Below are 13,737 nucleotides of genomic sequence, written 5' to 3'. Positions count from 1 at the left end.
GAAAGACTAGAACAGTCAACATCTATAAAGTTCTGCTACACAGTGATAAAATTACCATGACCACTGTGCTAGTTGAACTCTTCTTTGCATGTGATTTCAGCAGAACTATCTTACCCAATTGTGCCAAACATCATAGTTGAAATTCTACACTTTAATTACATGATCAATTAAAAATTGTAATTCTGTGTTATGCCAAAACTCTCTATGTGTATCATCTTTGGCTACTAAGTTTCACGGTAATGGTGAATGTAAACATGCAATACTAAGTTATTTTTCACTACCACAATTTGATTTTAAGATTGAAATACTTCATCAGATTGCATCATATGTTTGAAGCATCTTTAATACTACAGCATTTGATATATACGTACCTGTGGAGATACTGTACCTGTCCAGTCAGGCTCTGGTAGCAAGGCAATTATATTTACATATATGTAGTTAGTCATTTATACTCTACTATTGCTTAAAAGCTGTCTGGAAATTCATGAAAAAAATTCATGGTGACTGCATCCAATGGTTATACTGTACTTAAACCACACTTTGCTCTCATGCACAATCTTGGTGAAATCCAATACATTATATCCACTAATACAAATACACATTTTTAGCATTACTTCAGCTTGGAACTTGAGTAAAAGAACTTCAACTTACATGGTATACAGCTGTACTGCTGGATTAATGGTATGAGGAACCTTATTGTTGTGGTCATGCATGTGATTTCAGCATAAATACGTTTGTCATGCATTCAGCAATAAAAATGTTTTCATGCTAAATAACAAGAGCTGGTGTAGTATAAGCTGGTAAGTTATCAAGCTATAGCTACTTCGCAAACAAGCACAAAATGAATTCTGTAAGATGCATCCTGTGACATCTGAATGACTACAGTATAATTATATACCGGTAATCATTTATATATCACAAACTAATTACTGCAAATAATTATTACAGTGTATATTCATTTCCACAGTAAGCAACTATATAGAAGAGAAATTCTTCTATACAGTTTGTGGATCATAAAAATTGTATACACTGTAAACTATATATACATAGTATGGATGAAAAAATTACTTGTCTGCATTGCTGTCAGGTGTATTAATTCCATCAAACTTTTTACCAATGCAAAGTCCAAATAGACCTAATCTTATGCACATGCACAGACTACGTAACTGCTATTAATGCTCTTTTCATTCAAGAACAATCAACAATTTGAACAACTTACTAGTAACTTTCATTGAGTCTGAAGATTTAGATACTATATAATCAAGGATAAGCCTGTTTTGCTTTCTTTCCACCTAGTTTTCTTTCCTTTTTTCATACCTATTTTGCTCAATATTTCTCTATTTTGCTGAGCATGAATAAAAATTAATTGCAGTATCTCAAGCTTACAAACACATGTAACTGCTCTATTAGAATATTTTGCACTATTAGAGTATCTCGATCTCTAGTCACCATTCCTAATGAGCATAAGTTGTCCTAATACTATGAGTTGACTGTACTATTAGAGTATCTCAATCTTTTTTATACAAAGTTTACTAAAGTTGCCATTTTTTGGTGCCCATTTTTCTTCTACCTATTTTTCCAAATTTCTACCTATTTTTCCAGCATTTGCTCTGCTTTTACCAATGTATTTTTCTGATAATTTTGCCAGCAAAATCGGCGAATCTCAAAAAATTTGTATGGCTGCACCAATAAAACAAGTATAACATTAATTTTATTTGTGCATGTTGTCTTAATTATTTTATTAAGATAATATGTCACTGAATTTTGGAAAATGATCCAAATCGCACATTAGAAGTTTCGAGATAAACGGTTTTAAAGAATTCAAGCCAGCATAACTCTCCAAGGATAGCAAGCACATGTATGTAATTTACACAAATGATGCATCAATCTATTACCTTTCAGGCCACTTCCAGTACTTGTAGCTGCTTGTAGAGTTTCCCGCCAAATAAGATAGAAAATCTGAGCAGTTGGACAAGTGAAGTAGTATTACGAGTGCTCACAAAGGAGTGGAGTGTGGTGGAGTGGGCAAGGGTTAGATCTCAAAATGGAGGCAGACCATGATTGGAGTCCAGAGAGGAGATTACAGGGCTGTGCTGGCTCCTTAGTGGCTAATATGTAGCAAAATCTACAGAAAAACGTCTGGCCAACATTATCAGGCTGTCCACCAGTAAACTACTGGTTCTTGCCAAGCCAGGTCCTTCACAAGGCCTAAAACTGCCACTCGAGTTCTACACGAGCTCTACACACCACCCAGAAAAGACGTCTGTTGAACCCAGCCTCAAGTAGTTTGAGTGGTACTGAATGTCAAAACTAGTAGTACGATAGTGTAGCTATCCACTGGTGGTGTTAGTTCGATTTTGCTTGATGTACGATTTGGATCGGTTTTGTAAAATCTGGTCACATATTGTTAGTTGATTTCTATCTATGTACTGTACAATATACAATTTTATTGGACCAGTAACCTCTAGGTGATTACATAATATGATATGAGACTGGGTCTGACAAAACTGGTCTTATCGCCCATGTCAGAAGATTCAAGTTTTCACCAAGAACACAAAGCTACATGAATAAACTATCTAATTTCAAAACCAACATCAGCTAGACTTGAGTGGTCTGCTTTTGCTGGCTGCTTTTCCCAAGTTCAGTGGCGATCTGTGTGTGTGGTGTGGGACCTTAATTAAGCTCTGGTCAGTCTTGGAATGGCTATACAGCTCCATGGTGTTAAATAAAGACCTGTTCTGAAAAATTCCGTTTATTTAAGCCAGTTTTGAGACCTGAATGGCCCATAACTTGCCTAATTCATCCCCACGCGTTCCTTTTCAAATTTTTTGAACAGCCTCTTGCCCTCCTTCCGGGTCCCCACCTCCCTCCCCTTCTGGAGCTTGCCTGATACAAGGCTTGACCAATTATGCTTTGAAAACAGCCTATTATGCTTTTGAGCAGTGCTCTGAAATTCAAACTGTTTTACAATGCTCTATTAAGAGTTACTCAATTTTTTTCCTGTGAAGTGTAAATAATTATGCTGTGCCTAGAGTCACGGCACCGTGACTGGACATTTTGCTGCTAAAGTCATGGCGCAGTCATCCAGAATTCACACACTAGTTGTATGAAGGTAAGTTTTTGTTGAGTTTGAGGCGAGCTAGGGTTGGCAGGAGTCTAGTATTCCCCGAGTATTCAACTTTAGGGCATGCGCCTAGTAGTATGCCCCGAGCATTCAACTTTAGGGGACGCGCCTAGTAGTATGTCCCGAGCATTCGACTTTAGGGGATGCACCTTGTACTTTTAGAGTTAGGGTTCAGGTTTAGTTTCTTCTTTACTGGTGTTATTTATATAGGCTTCTTCGTGAATGATATAATAAGGTACAAACTAAGGGAATATGGTAGCTGGAGCCACAGTGATACAGTGATAGAGTGCTGGGCTAGAGTATGGGACCTCCCGGGTTCGAGCCTCGCTTTAGCCAAACTTTTTTTTTCGTTTTCTTAGGTTTTTTGTCTAACTTTTTTTTTACTCACGTGATTGCAGTGACTCTAGGCACAGCCAAATAATTAACCAAGAAACAATAAAAATAATAACATTGCACATTTTCTTGATATAAAATACAGTATTAAAGCATAGTGTGTTCATGTTTTGCTTTATTTTTGGCATGCACATTGTACATTTATAATTATTTAAAGTCTTGAAAATCATCATAATATTCTGGCATAATGCTTGATGCTTTTACTAGCCTATTATACTGTGCCAGCATTATTGGCGCAAGCCTAGTAAACCTTGGTTTAAAAACTATTTAAAATGGTGAGAAACTTAGCTGTTGGCTACTTGCACAGTGGAGGTAAGGAATTGGTGTAAAATGTTTGAAAATTTGGTATATGCATAGCTTCTACCATTGGCAAGCTACAATAGACTAAATACATAAACCTACTTTTCTCAGTACTTTTAAATAGGCGATAATACTGGTTTGGATCATATAAGAACCTAATACAACAAGACATCTCTATAAATTTTTATGTTTCCCTGCATCTGTCATGACAGCATTTTCTTTGTAAACCATCATACATAATTCCTTGTTATAAGGCAGATGCTATATGACGCACACCACACATATTGATGTAGTAACTGTAAACAATAGACAGCTCAGACAGCTGCGGTAAAAAGATCATGTAAAAAATACTTTTATTATATGGAGAATATACATGTTGTCAATGTATTTACACTAATCATACCTGACACACATCTATTCAAACAGGATCTATGTGTATCCACCTTCATGTAGCACTCATATATGCATACACCTCTTTACGTACATATTACACAATACCATACTTTCCATACAACACAACATTCATAGAAATAGATGAATTTCATAATAAAGAATTTAAATTGTTGCCCCTAGCAACCTGAATTTTACATTATTTTGTAAGTGTGAATGTCAAAAGTACTGTCTCCAGTTTTTAAAAGGATTGCATATATAGGTCATGAGATATGACATTTTAAAGTTTGTACTTTTCCCACATTATCTATGGGAGGGGGTAGCAGTTGCCCCTTCTGGGCAATCACATGGATAATGTATGGGAAATCCACAAATTTCAAAATGTCATACCTAATGATCTATACACTCTATCATTTTAAAATTTGGAGAGGTTAATTGCCAATATGGCACAATAGATTCTGTTGTAGCTAGAGGCCACTGGTGATGTGCCAGTATAAGTTGTGTGGCATTGTCACTAGTTGGCAAAGTGATCACGGTCTATCACAACCTACTGGAGATAGATACACATTGTTGTATATGCAGCAGTGCATCTTCTTGTTTCAGTATTGCAGACTCACAGTAAAGTAGTAGTTAAGGTGGAAAATAATTCCAGCTGGCAAGCCAAGTGAAGGATGAAGATGAAACAATACAAGCATTACATTAAAATATACGCATTACCTTGTTGTTCATGAGCGCATCAGCAGCAGCTGGTTGTTCACAAACGCATCAGCTGGTATCTCAGCTGGTTCAGTGTTCACTAACGCCTGGCACATATCCTGCATACATAATACACAGCTACAAACATTTAAACATACTTGTAATCTTGTTGTTTATGTGTAAAGTGGCCTCTGGCTCTCCTACAATCAATGCTCTGCAGACATTTGCTAATCTTCTCCTTCGTGCAGTCTGTAATTAAGCAAGGGTGTGGTACTGGGTGTTATATATACAGTTACATACAAGAATTGATTGTGGGCTTTAGATTTCAGCCTTTATGCAAGTGTACAAGCAGCACCCTACAAACAAGGGGACAAGTTGACATGATTATTTTTGGTAAAAAAGCATTGCAAAAGGACTGAAAAGTATGGATGACCCTTATGCAGTGTAATACAATAACTGCAAGAACTACCATATATGTACAATTTTTGAGGGATGCAATTTTCGTGGATTTCATGATTGCTTGGCTTTCCACAAAATTTTCACCCTCAAAAATTAACGATATTAGGATTAGCTGTTTGTATGAATACGTTGACTAGCCACCCACCTGTGAAGAAATGTTGTTCTGAATGTGACTGTTCAGAAACTTATCAGTTCCTTAACCAGAGCCAAGGTGATGCTTGATAGCATCAGTGATGACCACACCTGTCCCATGAAACAAAGCCTGAAAGACGTTGTGGTTTCACAATAAGGCATATTTTGATTACATGTAGAAAATAACAAAAATCAGGTCTCACAATGTCGCACTGGCTTGCACACGCAATATTGTGCTTGGGCCGAACCGTAAGTGGTTTTGGATCCAGTATGTAAACAAGCCCAGGCCCAGGCGTTTATTTCTTAGAGCCCACGAGGTGAATGGAGATTGTGAACAAAGTGGTGCTGAGAGTACCTATATAATTGACTTACAGTTCGGAATCTTCACTTTGCAACAATGAAATACGGAGGTAAAGGGTATTTATCCAGTATATAGATTCCTGTACAGCACACGACTCCAGCATTTACTATATTATAACCAAGTTTTTGGCACTCTGGTGAGAGCTCTGCCTGAATTGAAATTCCATCACAGCCTTTCCAAAGTGGATGCAATATCTGTTTTCTTGTCGATTACACACTCCCCTGGGTTATGAACCTGAGGAGTGACAATCAGCTGTGTGAAATTGTCAAGTGGTAGTATTTATGGCATAGATATGACATTTGTGCTATTGTCAGCACCTACGGAGCTGTGTTGTACTATCAATGCCAATAATACATCATACATCTTGAATGGCTTCATACACATAAAATTTTTGTGGTATATATGACTGATGTAATTAAGTGTGACATAATGCATCACCAGCTCATCACTGTGGGCTCATTTCAACTGTTAATTCACCTTCTTTGTCTTTTAGTTGTGATGCAGCCCCTCTAATTGACTATCTATTGAGACAATGTACTTCCTGTAGTGTTGATGTCTATCAGCAGACTAGACTAGACTGGCTTTCTGATCATCTATCTTCTCATCTGTGACATGTCTTTGAAATAGCCTTGGAGTGAGATGCACTGTGTTGGCTAACAACACTCCTCATTGCTGAGCATGGATTTGCTTTAAACAAAGGGGAGTTTTGTGATGCTCAGTTTTTAAGATTTGGATGGTAACCTATTAACTTGCTTCAGACTTGTGTATGTGGTAAATCTCTTTGCCTTTAGTTGTCTATAGTGCAGTGTCATCATCTTCTGCTACATAATCCATTTCAACATTTTAGCATAGTGAGATACATGTTATTTACTGGCCACGTACCATATGAAAGTTTAATCTCACACAGTTAAGCATTTCTTCTCTTGTATAGCTACACCTCATTTTGGAGCTTTGCATTCATCCACATGTACTTATCAACCAAGATTGAGTACAAGAAACATATACACTAAATTAAGCACTTAAAATAATTACATTGTATACTTGAGCTTACCAACCAAACTCCACCATATTGTGTACATAACTATTCAACTAACAATTGACCTACAAATACTACAAGAAGATATTTAATTACCACACAGCATTTTTAGTAAATATTGGCATATACACCCCTGTACGTAGCATCAGTTGTCTTTGTTGGATTGGCACTCTACATCACTCTACATATGCACCTAACAAAACTATTAATCGCAAGCTGAAATATTTTAATTGTTATATTGAATGCTATTTTGCAACTACTGGTTGAGGTTAGCCATAAAAATAACATACTTGTCAACTTGTTTTTACAATACCGTATCTACTGTTCATACTTGAATGTGAGTGTAACAGGTTCCTAAAGGCTCTCTTGGATGCTGTAATCGATGCAAACTATCCATATCAATTTTGTATTATATACTATGCAAAGCACTCTTCTTTACAGACAACATAGTACTGTGTATAATGTGCACATGCAAAATGATGATAAGTATAAACACAGTAGTGGTACAACCAGAGAAGGTTGGTCATACATCATAGCCCTATGACCATTGCTATGTGTGAGTGCACTACCAAACATGGTGCTTGAAGTTGGCATCAATACAGTGAAACCTCAGTTATCCAGACCCGAAGCTGGAGTAGTGCAAGATAGTAAAACAAAAAGAATATATCCCTACTGTGCTCAAGATACCACAATGGAAATGCACAGTAGGGATATAACACTTCTTATTGTTTTACTGTGATTTAATATCATGGACTACCACAGCTTGTTTCAGTACTTTTTATTGATGTGCTATGGTCCCTACTCAAGTTGAAAATTCCAAATTTTTCTGTGTACTTGTACTTATAGTTTTGTAGCAATTATGCAGTGAAGTGTATCTGAAAGTACCTTAGCCTAGTTAAATAGTTGTAGAGTGGATAGTTTGTGTGCATCCTATTTAAAGACCGCCCTGACAATTGTTCTACTATAGCAAATGTATTGAACAGGGTTGCCATGAGGTGAGGAGTGTAGCTATAAATATTGTAGAGGATTTAAATAATGGTATAAGGCTTAAATTTTAGATATTGCTTGTTCCGCTCTTCTTTTATTCCACTATTACGTATTCCACGAAATACAGCTTCCCTTTCCTAATTTCTCTTTGTAATTCATTTGTTTACTGTTTTACAACATTATGACTGGTAAACCTATACCTGCCACATCAAAAGAAAGAATGGTATTATTATTATTATTATTATCAATTTCGTCAATGACAGGGTACACAAAAGGCTAAGTGCCTGTACAAGGTGGTCCCCAACAAAACAAAAAGAAACTGTACAATAAACACAAATACACCAGAAACCATACAAAAAACATAAATACAAAAACAAGACAAAGCAGTAAAATTACATAGAAAATAAGAATCGACGAAGGTTTAATTTAAAAGACATGGCCAAGGAAGTAGATATGATGTCATACGGGATTCTGTTCCAGAGCAAAGGTGTGTTGACCAACGTTGAAACCGGGTCACTACTGCTGACCCGGATGACCCACTGACCCGGATTGCTATCCGGGTCAGACCCGGATGTGACCCGGATTAATTAAAGCCGAGACATGTTTCGGCTAGTCTCGGGTGAGCCAACGAGTCTACATTTTGAGCGTTCGATTCGTGTTGAGTAAATATTGCAACTTCAGCCTAGCTGTAGGTTGAAGACCTAAAAAAAAAAAAAAAAAGGTCTTCACCTACTGACAATAGCTACCCCTCACCATAGATACCCTCAGTTTCGTGCTACATACTGCACTTACTAACAAATAGGCGTGGCTGAGCATATGTTGGTAATGCGATAAGTGGGCATGGCTCACAAAAGTGCTACGCGATAGCGTTTATAAGTTCCACGTCGTCAAACGAACAATTTCGTTTCTCACGTGATCCAATCCGGGTCAGACCCGGATAAATTGTAAACCGGGTCAGACCCGGATGACCCGGAGAAAATGTGACCCGGATGACCCGACCCGGTTTCAACGCTGGTGTTGACAAAGAATGAATACCTGTAAGCGTTTATTGTTGAGGCTTTGGATATCAGTGTCAAAGGATGGGATCTGGTAGGAAGAGTATTAAGTTCAAAGTGTCTGGTAAATGTAATAGGTGTCAAATTATGAAGAATAGAATATAACATTAGTATAGCATAATACTGTCTACGAAGTGCTAATGTAGGCCATCTGAGCTCTTTTAAACAAACATCACTGCTCTTGGTCCACTTATGAACATTAGGATCATACTTACTCTGAATCCAACGTGCTGCCCTACGCTGAACACTTTCAAGTACATTAATATCTTTGGATGTAAGTGGAAACCAGACGGAACAGCCATATTCTAAACAAGGTCGTACAAGGGCCTTGTAAGCTAACGATTTAGTAGCAGCTGTGCAACTAAACATGGCTCGGCAAAGGAGATTTAAGGAGAGAGAGGCTTTGTGGGCTATTTTTCTAGTGATCTGACCAATGAAGCTTGGATTGAATCAAAATGCCTAAATATTTGACTTTTGACGTCCAACTGATTGGTTGCTGTCCAATATGATAAGTAAAAGATATTGGTGATCTTTTGTTAGTGATACTGATGGCTTCACACTTACAAGGGTTCAAGGTCAGTTGCCACTGAACTGCCCACTTGTAAATACATGACAAATCTTCTTGGAGCTGTAAGCAGTCATCGACAGAGGAAACTTTGGCATAGATAGAAACATCATCAGCAAAAAGTCTCAAAGATGAGGACTTGACGACAGATCTGATATCATCTATATACAAAATGAATAACCTAAACTACCACTATCACTACATGACAAATTTACAGTACACACATGTCACACTGTTATCATGCTGTCACCCTGATTACTATGTCACTATTTAGTATTGGATAACTGTAGTGTTATTGAAGGACTCTAAAAGTTGGAAGGGACCTTTGTAAAAATTCTAACAACTGACATGTGGACGGTTCATTCCCATTGGTTAAGGTTCACTGATCTCTTACATAGACCCACATATTGTGTGTTTTACTTTACTCCACACTGTTCAAAATATCTAGCTCACTACATGTTATGAAGTACATACACACTTAGCTGATTCCTCATAATAAATTAATAACTCACAATTGCTGCATCTCATGAGTCATCAACTAAATTCCCTCATGGATGATACTTGTTGAATAAAAAATCCTCACTGTAAACTACACATATATACACACACATACAAAGTACAATGAAAGCACACTGTACACATACAGTTATGCATACAATCACACAATAACAAAACACTATACCATATGTGTGAAAACCGACTTCTTTGCATAATTCTTTTTTCGAGGTACTATAAATGCCATTCAAATACATTGGGCAAAAAGTGTGAGCTACATAAATAATTTTACGCATGTTTAATTGCTTTAATAAACAGTAAAGGAAGACATGAATTGAAATATCTAATAAGCCAATGGATTTGCCTCATCATGGAGAATAAAAATAATATCTTTGTTTTATGAAGCAAATGTGAGTTACGTGTGTTTGGTCATGTTGTGGTAAAATGTAATTTTATCGTTGCTGTTTCTAAGCTTGAACAATCTACTTGCTTAATAACATGGGTGTATTTAGGCCAAAAACTAAACCTTGATAAACTTCCATTAATTACAAGCTATTTAATATGGATATCTTCCTCGTTATCAAGGTGTTCTGATATTACAAGTCAGTCTATGTACTAAGAATGCTTTGGGACTTTAACTAAGTGTCCGGATTATGTAGGTTTCCTCAAGTGTACACAATAACAGGTTCCAGTGAATGTAGTAAAGGAAGCTTAGCTTGTAGGCATGACAACATTATTGGTATTATTTTTCATGAATGATTGCTAATAACTTCTTGACTATTTATCGTATTGCAGTTAAACTTGAAACCAAAGTATGCCTTAATGCAATTGTGCTTTAAAGTTTATGGCGGCTTTTGTAAGTGTGTAAAAAGAAGAAACAATAATGGAAAAAAGACACTTTTAGAAATCTTATATCTCAGAAGTGACTTTGCTCAAATTTGGTACAGCTGTATGTGGACTACTGATGGTGGAGGGTGATTCCACAGCAAGAATCATCTTATTACACAGCACGGTGCTACAAATGCGTGAAAATTGCATTTTCTTTTCCAGCTTCTTGGGCAACACACAACACACTACCATGTGTCTTGAACTGATTTTGAGGACAAAAACTTTTCATTGATGTAATACCACAACAGAAATTTTCTCTCTCATCAATATCTAGTGATATAGTCACTACTCACACCTAACCACAGATAGACCACACTGGATGGTTTGATCTCTACATGAAATGAATGATTCATCTGAGCAGCTCTGTGAGGGAGTAGAGTAGTGTAACCTTGTCTGTATGTACATATACACAAACATACAACAGAAATGAAACATGATGATATGATGTTAATAACTATCATTTTGATCATAGACATTTACATCATTACAACTATTTCTTAGCTGCCACCTTTTGATTTCACATCTTTTTTTACCCTGGATTGTTTTGGGGCTGCACCCTTTTATTCATAGCTTAACTGTTTTGGTTAAACTGAAAAAATGCTGCCAACTTTGAAACTTCCTTTTTACTTGTCTTTTTCCTTGAAGATAAAGAGGTTATGTGCATTATTTGATTGTGTCCGTATTTTCAAAACATTTGTTGTATGCATACACGTACATGTTTATTTACAACTCTCTACAGGATGTGACTTGTTTGTGGCTGATATCTCTAGCTGGCCCATATAGAGCTCTGAATATGTGTCATGCAATAAAATTACATCACAGAATAGATGAACTACAACCACAAACTCAAAACATTCACTGAGTTTCTGCAACACAGAGAGACTCAATGATCATATCTATCCAGTCAGCTATAGCTGGAGAGCATGGGAAAAAGTGCAAAGAACATTTGGATGGAAAGTTAGGCATACACATGGGCAGTTCTGGCGATGGTAGGTTAGAGCTAAGGGGACTGCTCTAGTTCCGTCCACATAGTTGCTACTGTAGTGCCAGTGGTCTGAGCCCCATGGGGTCCAAATAAATGAGAGTAGCACAGCAATGTTAATACTACAAAATTATGTGATGCATTATGTCACACTTAACTACATCAGCCACATATACCACAAAATGTGTATGAAGCCATTCAAGATGTATGATGTATTATTGACATTGACAGTACAACACAGTTCAGTAGGTGCTGACAATAGCACATTTATCATATCTATGCCATAAACACTACCACTTGACAATTTGACACAGCTGATTGTCACTCCTCAGGCTCATCACCCAGGAGAGTGTTTAATTGACAAGAAAACAGATATTGTATCCACTTTGGAAAGGCTGTGATGGAATTTCAATTCTGTCAGAGCTCTTACCAACAGCTAGAAGTTTAGCTAAACTGCCTGCCGGGTTGATACAGACTTATGTATCCGAGTAGTTACACCTGGTTAATCAGCTTAAGAGGTGTGAAGAGAGCACTTTTTCATAAACTCGTAGCTTCTATATACGCTAACTCTGTTTAGGTTATTAAACTACGATAAAAGTCTATGACAATTAAATTCTGTACAGGTTTTCGCTTTAAGCAACTTTCTACCCTGGCTACTAAATGAGACCGGCGACTACACGAGACCAGCATTTATATACCTGATCAGCATTGACGAGTCAACTTCATACCTTGATGTTGTACTCTCCTGGACTCTCCTTGATGTTTCCTCAGCATATTTCACAGATTCAAGCTTTAAAAGAACTCCATAAAATGTTCCTCACTTCATTGTTTATAACACCACCCGGAATTGCTAAAAATAATGACTGCATTAGATGTTTATTTGAGACCCGGCATTCATTCGAGACCTGGTGTTTATTTTTGTTATGATACTTAGGATATACAGATATATTATTGTGTGTTGGATTAATTGTTGCGATTATTACTGTTGTGTTACTGAATAAAATATTTATCATGTTCAATTGTCTTTTAAGGTCCTACACTCTTGTGAAGGAGCCTTTCCAAAAGTTGTAAGTGCCTACCAGTGACACTTAAAATTGGTCCCACCTAATGCACATCCAATGTGTGCCTTTAGATTAAGATCTGATGATTCTTTATATACATTCACATAAGAGAATTGATTGTGGGTTTTAGTTTATCCCACATTATTTACATTATCCACATCACTACTAATTCTAACAACTAACAAACTGAAATGTCAGGTGCTTTACTATAAATGAAATCTTTTGATGGTATTGTACAAATAGTGACATAACCACTTGATCAGCTCTTGTTTCACAATAATTATTATACACTGAAATTCTAAGAAACAAATCATGAGAAAATAATGTTTCAGTGAGTTACTCAGCAAAACACTTTGCTCGATTTCTTAGAAGCTTAATGAAAATGCTTAGGGTTGCTCTGAAGACACATTTGAGCTTGATCATACGTATCTATCCAATACTGTCAAGCTGTTGTGAAGGAAAGTTATGACAATGATTACCGATTGGTGACAATTATTATTACACAACAATAGTGTTGTGACACTAGGACATAGTAACATGACAGTAAATGTCATGATGAGTAAAGTTATATGAAGATTTTGAAGTTTACATAAGTCCATTGTTAAATATCAAATCTACTAAGTAGTGAAGCTGTGAAAATAGGATACACCTTCCACTAAAAATCCAGGGTGAACATGTTGTGAATTTAAAGGTGACAGCTCTGTAATGACGCAAATGCTAATCATAATGAAAATGGCTGCCAATTTTGACTTTTTTCACCGATTATTTTGGGGATGGTTGGGGTCTCCCTTTTTCACAGCTTGGCTGTTTAAG

Source organism: Dysidea avara, chromosome 6 (assembly GCF_963678975.1).
Source record: "Dysidea avara chromosome 6, odDysAvar1.4, whole genome shotgun sequence".
Classification (NCBI taxonomy): Eukaryota; Metazoa; Porifera; class Demospongiae; order Dictyoceratida; family Dysideidae; genus Dysidea; species Dysidea avara.
This window is presented reverse-complemented; position numbering follows the sequence as displayed.